The sequence below is a fragment of the Suncus etruscus genome, chromosome 10 (genome assembly GCF_024139225.1).
Source record: "Suncus etruscus isolate mSunEtr1 chromosome 10, mSunEtr1.pri.cur, whole genome shotgun sequence".
NCBI classification, from domain to species: domain Eukaryota; kingdom Metazoa; phylum Chordata; class Mammalia; order Eulipotyphla; family Soricidae; genus Suncus; species Suncus etruscus.
The window spans coordinates 16,071,948-16,083,132 of NC_064857.1; the positions used below are offsets into that span (position 1 = coordinate 16,071,948).

The 11,185-nt window shown below is 39.2% G+C and overlaps 1 non-coding gene across 1 annotated transcript; it reads right to left on the minus strand.

The window, feature by feature from the left end:
- Positions 1-9,618: 9,618 nt before the first annotated feature.
- Positions 9,619-9,755, minus strand: LOC126021270 (small Cajal body-specific RNA 14). Its single transcript, XR_007499839.1, has one exon. It is a non-coding gene; the product is annotated as a small Cajal body-specific RNA 14 (non-coding RNA).
- Positions 9,756-11,185: the final 1,430 nt, after the last annotated feature.

Sequence of the window (11,185 nt, forward strand, 5' to 3'; positions counted from 1 at the left end):
CACAACAGAATCATGAGACCCAAACCACAATAAGCTTTACACAAAAGGGACCTGTTACATTAGCAGTCCAGGGGGGTAAGGATGGAAGTATGGGATGCACCCTGGAAATATGGTGGAGGGAGGTCAACACTGTTGGTGAGAATGGCCCTAATTCACTGTCCCTATGTACCTTAAATGTAACTGTGAACGACTTTTAATTCACATAATTGCTAAAATTAATAATTTTATTAATTAATTTTTATTAAAAATAAAAATAAATGAAATAAAAAGAAAATTAAAAATATGAATCATGAAATTTGCTTATGAATTTATGGATATGAAGAGTATTCTGATTAAGAAAATGAGTCAAAGAGAGGGGTATAGACATAGAATGATCTCACTCATTTGTGGGATATAAGAAAAAAGATATAATATCAAAGACAATAGAGGTAAGAGCCAGGAACACCGGTCCATCGTAACTGTAGAAAACTTCCCAGAAATAGTAGGAGATTGCAGGTAGAGAAGAGAAGAGATCACTATGACAGTGATAGTTGGAGATGATTACTCTAGATAATAATTGAGTGCTGAAAGGAAATAAAGCGACAGGCAGTAACAATAATGCAAATTAAAAGTGTCTAAAGGGTGAAAGAAAAAGGAAGTGTTTATGTGTGTGTGTGTGAGAGAGAGAGAGAGAGATAGAGAGAGAGAGAGAGAGAGGAGAGAGAGAAAAGAGAGAGAGAGAGAGAGAGAGAGAGAGAGAGAGAGAGAGAGAGAGAGAGAGAGACTGTATGCCCCATAGGAAGACATAGGCTGGCAGGCTGGAGTTTGGTTGTGAAACTGGCACATTCCTGGTGGGAAACGTACTGGTGCAGGGTGTTGTACATTGCATGACTGAAACGCAATCATGAATAACTTTGTATTTGTGGGGGGAAAACCAACTGTATTCTGAACAGTCATAGCCACAGTGTTTAAATAAAGTAATTTGATTTTTTTAAAAACTAAAAAGATAGTCATCTAAGGTGCACACATTTTTCTTCATTTGTTTCAAAATTACTCTTTTCCAAGTAGCCAGCTCCCTTGTTGAATTATTAACATAGACTTCAAAATTAAATTAAAGTGTGGTAGACAGAATTTTGGTTCCCTTGGATCTTTGAGGTCATATATGTGACTGGCTTATGTTAAAAGGTCATTGTGGGTTTAATGAGAGTTATTAGTAAGTTTGACTTAATTAATTAGTTCTCAGTTCTTGCTCCTATTTCTGCACTCAGGAATCACTCTTGTTGGGGATATGAGATGCCAAGACTAGAATTCTGGTTGACCATGTGACAGGCAACTGTTCTACATGCTCTGATCCTGAGTTTGACTTAAAATTGGAAGATTATTCTGGATTATTCAAGTGATCTCCATTTAATTCCATGAACCTTCAGAGAAAGAGCTGTCTGACAGCTGAAGAAAAGGAGAAAAATGAAGCAATTAGAAGCTTAAATGGACTTGACCTAGCAAGCAGCATTATAAGCAAAAGATAAAAAGGGTATCAAAAGAAGGAAGTAAATATTATGAAAAAAAAAACACAGGAATTTCGAAGAAAATCTAAGCTACAGATAATATATAATTTCCTCCTTATGAACTTTAACCAGAGAACTCAATTATCTTGCTGGACCTCTGACTTAAACAGTATATTAATCACTTAAGTTTGTGACAATTTGTTTCAGATGCAATAATAAATAGTGAATGCTGTATTCTAGCATGTCTCTGGTTTTTTATTCCAAATACGGTGAGAATGACGTTGCTTTTGTACCAAAGTACAGATCTGGTCACGACACCTATTAGCTTTCAAATGCTCTTTGGAGACCTCTTCTTGTCCTAGCTTTCAAGTGTCATGTGGTAATTAGCTCTTATAAGCCACTCTACCCTAATCTTCTCCAAGAATCTCAATCTCCAATTTAGTCACTTGATTGCTGTTTTCCTTCTTTTTGGGGGGGTGGGGGTGGGGGTCACACCTGGTAGTGCTCAGGGGTTACTCCTGGCTCTATGCTCAGAAATCACTCCTGACAGGCTCGGGGAACCATATGGGATGCCGAGATTCGAACCACCGATTTTCTGCATGCAAGGCAAACGCCTTACCTCCATGCTATCTTTCTGGCCCCTTCCTTCTTTTTTCTTCTGTTACTCTTTCACTTGTTTCCTTTCTTTCCCCTTCCTCCATCTTTTTATTTCCTCCCTTCCATTCCTTCTTCTCTTCCTCTTTCTTCTTTCCTTTCTTCTTCTTCTTTTTTTTTTTTAATGCATATTTTTTTTTATTTAAACACCTTGATTACATACATGATTGTGTTTGGGTTTCAGTCATAAAAGGAACACCACCCATCACCAGTGCAACATTCCCATCACCCAAGTCCCAAATCTCCCTCCTCCCCACCCAACCCCCGCCTGTACCCTAAACAGGCTCTACATTTCCCTCATACATTCTCAATATTAGGACAGTTCAAAATGTAGTTATTTCTCTAACTAAACTCATCACTCTTTGTGGTGAGCTTCCTGAGGTGAGCTGGAACTTCCAGCTCTTTTCTCTTTTGTGTCTGAAAATTATTATTACAAGGGTGTCTTTCATTTTTCTTAAAACCCATAGATGAGTGAGACCATTCTGCGTTTTTCTCTCTCTCTCTGACTTATTTCACTCAGCATAATAGATTCCATGTACATCCATGTATAGGAAAATTTCATGACTTCATCTCTCCTGACAGCTGCATAATATTCCATTGTGTATATGTACCACAGTTTCTTTAGCCATTCGTCTGTTGAAGGGCATCTTGGTTGTTTCCAGAGTCTTGCTATGGTAAATAGAGCTGCAATGAATATAGGTGTAAGGAAGGGGTTTTTGTATTGTATTTTTGTGTTCCTAGGGTATATTCCTAGGAGTGGTATAGCTGGATCGTATGGTAGCTCGATTTCCAGTTTTTGGAGGAATCTCCATATCGCTTTCCATAAAGGTTGAACTAGACAGCATTCCCACCAGCAGTGGATAAGAGTTCCTTTCTCTCCACATCCCCGCCAACACTGTTTATTCTCATTCTTTGTGATGTGTGCCATTCTCTGGGGTGTGAGGTGGTATCTCATCGTTGTTTTGATTTGCATCTCCCTGATGATTAGTGATGTGGAACATTTTTTCATGTGTCTTTTGGCCATGTGTATTTCTTCTTTGTCAAAGTGTCTGTTCATTTCTTCTCCCCATTTTTTGATGGGGTTAGATGTTTTTTTCTTGTAGAGTTCTGTCAGTGCCTTGTATATTTTGGAGATTAGCCCCTTATCTGATGGGTATTGGGTGAATAGTTTCTCCCATTCAGTGGGTGGCTCTTGTATCCTGGGCACTATTTCCTTTGAGGTGCAGAAGCTTCTCAGCTTAATATATTCCCATCTGTTAATCTCTGCTTTCACTTGCTTGGAGAGTGCAGTTTCCTCCTTGAAGATGCCTGTAATGTCCTGGAGTGTTTTGCCTATGTGCTGTTCTATATATCTTATGGTTTTGGGGCTGATATCGAGGTCTTTAATCCATTTGGATTTTACCTTTGTACATGATGTTAGCTGGGGGTCTAAGTTTAATTTTTTGCAAGTGGTTATCCAATTGTGCCAACACCACTTGTTGAAGAGGCTTTTCCTGCTCCATTTAGGATTTCCTGCTCCTTTATCAAAAATTAGATGGTTGTATCTCTGGGGAACATTTTCTGAGTATTCAAGCCTATTCCACTGATCTGAGGACCTGTCCTTATTCCAATACCATGCTGTTTTGATAACTGTTGCTTTGTAGTACAGTTTAAAGTTGGGAAAAGTAATTCCTCCCATATTCTTTTTCCCAATGATTGCTTTAGCTATTCGAGGGTGTTTATTGTTCCAAATGAATTTCAAAAGTGTCTGATCCACTTCTTTGAAGAATGTCATGGGTATCTTTAGAGGGATGGCATTAAATCTGTATAATGCCTTGGGGAGTATTGACATTTTGATGATGTTAATCCTGCCAATCCATGAGCAGGGTATGCGTTTCCATTTCCGTGTGTCCTCTCTTATTTCTTGGAGCAGAGTTTTATAGTTTTCTTTGTATAGGTCCTTCACATATTTAGTCAAGTTGATTCCAAGATATTTGAGTTTGTGTGGCACTATTGTGAATGGGGTTGTTTTCTTAATGTCCATTTCATCCTTATTACTATTGGTATATAGAAAGGCCATTGATTTTTGTGTGTTAATTTTGTAGCCTGCCACCTTGCTATATGAGTCTATTGTTTCTAGAAGCTTTTTGATAGAGTCTTTAGGGTTTTCTAAGTAGAGTATCATGTCATCTGCAAACAGTGAGAGCTTGACTTCTTCCTTTCCTATCTGGATTCCCTTGATATCCTTTTCTTGCCTAATCGCTATAGCAAGTACTTCCAGTGCTATGTTGAATAGGAGTGGTGAGAGAGGACAGCCTTGTCTTGTGCCAGAATTTAGAGGGAAGGCTTTCAGTTTTTCTCCATTGAGGATAATATTTGCCACTGGCTTGTGGTAGATGGCCTTCACTATATTGAGAAAGGTTCCCTCCATTCCCATCTTGCTGAGAGTTTTGATCAAGAATGGGTGTTGGACCTTATCAAATGCTTTCTCTGCATCTATTGATATGATCATGTGGTTTTTATTTTTCTTGTTATTGATGTTGTGTATTATGTTGATAGATTTACGGATGTTAAACCAGCCTTGCATTCCTGGGATGAAACCTACTTGATCGTAGTGGATGATCTTCTTAACGAGGCATTGAATCCTATTTGCCAGGATTTTGTTGAGGATCTTTGCATCTGCATTCATCAGTGATATTGGTCTGTAATTTTCTTTTTTGGTAGCGTCTCTGTCTGGTTTAGGTATCAAGGTGATGTTGGCTTCATAAAAGCTATTTGGAAGTGTTTCTGTTTGTTCAATTTCATGAAAGAGTCTTGCCAAGATTGGCAGTAGTTCCTCTTGGAAAGTTTGATAGAATTCATTAGTGAATCCATCTGGACCTGGGCTTTTGTTTTTCGGCAGACATTTGATTACTGTTTTAATTTCATCAATGGTGATGGGGGTGTTTAGATATGCTACATCCTCTTCCTTCAACCGTGGAAGATTATAAGAGTCCAAGAATTTATCCATTTCTTCCAGGTTCTCATTTTTAGTGGCGTAGAGTTTTTCAAAGTAGTTTCTGATTACCCTTTGAATCTCTGTCATATCAGTAGTGATCTCTCCTTTTTCATTCCTGATACGAGTTATCAAGTTTCTCTCTCTCTCTTTCTTTGTTAGGTTTGCCAGTGGTCTATCAATCTTGTTTATTTTTTCAAAGAACCAACTTTTGCTTTCGTTGATCTTTCGGATTGTTTTTTGAGTTTCCACTTCGTTGATTTCTGCTCTCAGCTTTGTTATTTCCTTCTGTCTTCCTATTCTTGGGTCCTTTTGTTGAGCATTTTCTAGTTCTATTAGCTGTGTCATTAAGCTACTCAGGTAAGCTCCTTCTTCCTTCCTGATGTGTGCTTGCAAAGCTATAAATTTTCCTCTCAGTACTGCTTTTGCTGTGTCCCATAAGTTCTGAGAGTTTGTGTCTTTATTGTCATTTGTTTCCAGGAACCTTTTGATTTCCTGCTTGATTTCATCTCGGACCCACTGGTTATTGAGCATGAGGCTGTTTAACTTCCAGGTGTTAAAGTGTTTCTTCTGAGTCCCTTTGGAGTTCACAAATAATTTCAGAGCCTTGTGGTCAGCGAAGGTAGTCTGCAAAATTTCTATCCTCTTGATCTTATGGAGGTATGTTTTATGAGCCAGCATGTAGTCTATCCTGGAGAATGTCCCATGTACATTGGAGAAGAATGTGTATCCAGGTTTCTGGGGATGGAGTGTCCTATATATATCCACTAGGCCTCTTTCTTCCATTTCTCTCCTCAGGTCTAGTATATTCTTGTTGGGTTTCAGTCTGGTTGACCTGTCCAGTGTTGACAAAGCCGTGTTAAGGTCCCCCACAATTATTGTGTTGTTGTTGATATTATTTTTCAGATTTGTCAACAGTTGTGTTAAATATTTTGCTGGCCCCTCATTCGGTGCATATATGTTTAGGAGAGTGAATTCTTCCTGCTCTACGTACCCCTTGATTAATATAAAATGTCCGTCTTTGTCCCTTACAACCTTCCTGAGTATAAAGTTTGCATTATCTGATATTAGTATGGCCACTCCAGCTTTTTTATGGGTGTTGTTTGCTTGGATAACTTTTCTCCAGCCTTTTATTTTGAGTCTATGTTTGTTCTGACTATTCAGGTGCGTTTCTTGTAGGCAGCAGAAGGTTGGATTGAATTTTTTGATCCATTTAGCCACTCTGTGTCTCTTAACTGGTGCATTTAGTCCATTGACGTTGAGAGAAAGAATTGTCCTGGGATTTAACGCCATCTTTATTTCAAAATTTGGTGTGTCTTTTGGGTAGTCTTGTCTTAGATTAGGTCTTTCAGTTTTTCTCTTAAGACTGGTTTTGTGTCTGTGAAGTTTCTGAGCTGTTTTTTGTCTGTGAAACCATGTATTCTTCCATGAAACCGGAAAGTGAGTTTTGCTGGGTATAGTATTCTGGGTGAAGCATTCATTTCATTCAGTCTTGTCACAATATCCCACCACTGCTTTCTGGCATTGAGTGTTTCTGGTGACAGGTCTGCTGTAAATCTCAGGGAAGCTTGCTTGAACATGATTTCCCCTTTTGATCTTGCTGTTTTCAGAATTCTGTCTCTATCTGTGGGATTTGTCATTGTGACTAGGATGTGTCTTGGGGTGGTTTTTCTGGGGTCTCTTTTGGTTGGTACTCTTCGGGCATGCAGGATTTGATCACATATATTCTTTAGCTCTGGAAGTTTCTCTTTAATGATGTTCTTGACCATTGATTCTTCCTGGAAATTTTCTTCCTGGGTCTCTGGGACTCCAATGATTCTTAAGTTGTTTCTGTTGATCTTATCATAGACTTCTATTTTCGTCTGTTCCCATTCTTTGACTAATTTTTCCATTGTCTGCTCATTTGCTTTAAGTTTTTTGTCCAATCTCTCCTGCTGTATGGAATTGCTATGTATCTCATCTTCCACAGCACCAAGTCTATTCTCAGCTTCTGATACCCTGTCCCAGAGCTTATCCATTTTGTCATTCACTTCGTTTACTGACTTTTTCAGTCCTGTTAGTTGACATGTTATTTCAGTTTGGAGTTTTGTCATTTCTGCCTTCATATTTTCTTGGTTCTTATTAGTGTTCTGTTCAACTCGATCCATGGTTTCTTGGAGTCTGTTGAGCACCTTCCATATTGCTAGTCTAAAGTCCTTATCTGAGAGGTTGATTAGTTGTTCAGTCATTATCTGGTCCTCAGAATTGTCATCTTCATTCTCTATGTCTGATGCTGGCCTGCGTTGTTTCCCCATTGTCACACTTGTATTGTGGGTTTTTCTACGTGTTGTGGTGGTATTCATTGTCTATACGATGTAGGCAGCACACTCCTCTGGCTCCTCCCTTTCTGGATGGGCTGACTTGCCTCTAAGGGAGGGGAGTCCTCCATGGATGAAGCCTCACACTGGGTCAAATCTTAGGCCCGAGCATGCAACAGAGAAGACAGTCCAGAGAGAAATGTTTGCTTCTGTGATATAGCGCCGTTCTTAGTGTGATTTTTCCTTCTTGTTGCAATGGAGTTCTTTCCTTAGAAAGAGTGCACGGCCACGTAGCGAAGCTGAGCGGCCGTGCTCCTCTGAGCCTCTTTTTGCCCCACTCGCAAGAGTTTCACGCAAGAGGACAGTAGACAGACATAGACAGGTCACACTCACAGTCTTTCACAGTTGAGCCCCACTGGGCCGGTGTACTTTCGCGGATTTTCCCCGCCTGGTGTCACACACAGGGAGCCAGCTTTTGCAAAGGTTAGCCGGTTTTTATGCTCTGAAGTCCCTCCCTGAAAATGGCGTCTGGGCGAGCGAGGTTTCTGGAGGCTCTTTTTGCCCCACTCGCAAGAGTTTCACGCAAGAGGACAGTAGACAGACATGGACAGGTCACACTCACAGTCTTTCACAGTTGAGCCCCACTGGGCCGGTGTACTTTCGCGGATTTTCCCCGCCTGGTGTCACACACAGGGAGCCGGCTTTTGCCCAGATAGCATTGTTATCTCTTCCCGAATGTAGTTTCTGTGGAGTTAGCTTCCCAGGGCTCTGAGGAGAGCTTCCAGAGTTCAGGAAAGACAGAGAAGGGTAGGACAGGGCTCCCTTCCGGTGCTCAGTTCCTCAGAAGAAGCACAGCTCGGTGGAGATTCTGCAGGTAGAGCAGTCAGCACTCTGCCTGGAAACCCCCACCTGCAGCCATTTCTCACTCACTCACTGGCTCGCTGGGTAGCTCCCGAATGTAGTTTCTTTGGGGTTCGCTTCCCAGGGCTCTGAGGAGAGCTTCCAGAGTTCAGGAAAGACAGAGAAGGGTAGGACAGGGCTCCCTTCCGGTGCTCAGTTCCTCAGAAGAAGCACAGCCCGGTGGAGATTCTGCAGGTAGAGCAGTCAGCACTCTGCCTGGAAACCCCCACCTGCAGCCATTTCTCACTCACTCACTGGCTCGCTGGGTAGCTCCCGAATCCTTTCCTTTCTTCTGTTTTTTTCTTTCTCTTTTCTCTTATTCATTCATTATTTCTTTATTTTTTCGATTTTTCTTCTCTTTTCTTTCTTTCCTCCCATGCTCCTATGCAGAGATTAAACTTTGAGTCTCAAACTTGTTCTTTCACTAAGCTACATCACCAGTCGCATTCAGCTATCTTTCATTTAGTTATAATGTTCTTTTTCTCTTGCATCAGGACCTTTACATCAGATGTCTCCTCTCCTAAAATATTCTATTCTTTCCTCTTCATCTTTTCACTCCTATTTATCAGTCAAATTTAAACGCCTATGTTTCCTTCTACCTAAAGTCTTTCCTCACCTCTCTGGTGAAAGCAAACATGGAAATTATATATTACTGTGGAATTACATGTCTCTCCTTCTAAGCAGTCACTATGATTGCAACTGTTGGGGTGATTACCTGACAATTATATGTCTTCCACACTATTCTGTAACTTCCATAAAGGGAATATGTCTTTCCTGAAACTTCCTTCAACAACTTTTAGCAGAGTATCCAAAATAAACTGTTCCAGATAATATTTCTTGGTTATATAATTGAATCATTGAGTCACTCTAAAACAATAATTCGGTGCTTTGGGAAAAAGAAATGAGAAAATTCTGTTCACCTGTAGGTTGATTTAAGTAAATACATGTTATTTTACCTGTTCTATGATATAATAATGCTAAACATTCTGTGCCTGTGCAAAGTATGTCTTTTAATTTCATAAAAATTAGAGAACCTTAATTATTTTATTGAAAGTAGCTACCAAAACATTTCTATATCATCATTATCTGTTAACTATCTCCAAATAAATTTAATAAAAATTCAATGTATTATGATAAAGACAAGAAGAAAGACTAAACTGTATTGTCTCACTGATAATATAAAAAGAGCTAGATTATTAGTAGATCTAACTTATGTATAAAGTTCACACTATACAATACAGTATTTACAGATTGTTCTTTAATCCTTCTAAACCATATATAAAGCACTTATATATTCTTTTTTTTTTAACATGTATGGAACCATCACACAGAAAATCTGGTAACTATACAGATCCTGTCGGCAAGAACCATATGTTTTGATGTGTGTGACTGCCATTGATTAAAGCACTTATATATTCTATGTAGCTTTGTTAAAAAAGAATTCATTATAGATCAAGACTAAAATTTACTATTCAGAGGTTAACTGATAAACTCAAGTAAAAAACTTAAATCAGGTCCAGGGGACGAATCAGTGGCAAAAGTGCTTGCCTGGCATGAATGAAGTGTTGAGTTTAATTTCAAGTGATACCCAGATATGCTTAATGAGCAACTCAGCTATTTGGGAATGTACCCTACTAACCTTACTCGCCACCCTCATCCCTGGCTCTAAACAGAATTGTGATATTGTGATGCATATTACATATTACACGCATATTACATATGCATATTGCAAAGCATTGACACTAGAGTTGACCCTAGTGAGGCCCCAGTCAAATATGGAAGCACTGTAACCATATGAGCAGTTCTTGCAAACACCACGATCTTGTGCAGCCCAATAATTACAATAGCAAGAACGAAAAGAAGGAAGTGAAAGGAATTGCTTTGAATGCTTTAAAAACTCAGAAATTGAAAGAACTTGCTCTCAGATCTTCCTGCTCCACATGTACAATGTTTTTATGGATGTAAATTTTAGGGAGAAATGATAGCTACCTATTGTACTTCCCTGCATTCCATTCCTACCGTGTATCCAGTTTAAGTGCTTCAGAAGTGGTCTAAAGAACAAATAAGCACACCTGGTAATTTCTATTTACATTTGCCATGGCTCTTCTCCAAAACGAGAGGATGAACCATGATGGAAAATCAATAGTCTTTATCAAATGATTGTCTATCTGAGTCCCAGACTTCTCACACATACAAGTTAGTGATTACTTTAGCTCCTTAGTTTAGAGAATACAATTTTTTAGAGAAGTGTAATTTCATCTTCGAATTGTCTTCAGAGTGTTTCTTCATAAGTAGCTAATAGTTTCAGGGGTGTGTCTTGAGAATTTCTGAGAGGTACTTTTCAAAATATTTTTGAATTTACATCATGATACCACTGGTTAGTATGGAATAGGTCCTACCCACAATGATTCACTGATTAACACACAGAGCTGAGTTCCAAGATAAACTTCTGCTTAATTAAAGTGGCTCTAATAGTCTCAAGGTTTTTCTGAGTACACTAAAAAAATCCAAAAGAAGTCTCAAAAATTCTACTAAGGAATTATTTCTGAAATAAGTGCCTAGCCTTGCTTTCTATTACTTTGTAAGAAATCATTATTATTTGGAAACTTAAAGAATATTCCCTTTGAAGAGTGAAATTACCAAGTCAAAGGTTATAAATATTTTTGTAAGTTTTATTTCTTTCCTGATCATTGCATTAATGATTTTTTTTTTTTTTGGTTTTTGAGCCACACCCATTTGACGCTCAGGAGTTCTCCTGGCTATGCGCTCAGAAATCGCCCCTAGCTTGGGGGGACCATATGGGACAAGCGGTCAGTCCTACACTAGCGCTTGCAAGGCAGACACTTTACCTCTAGCGCCACCTTCCCTGCCCCGCA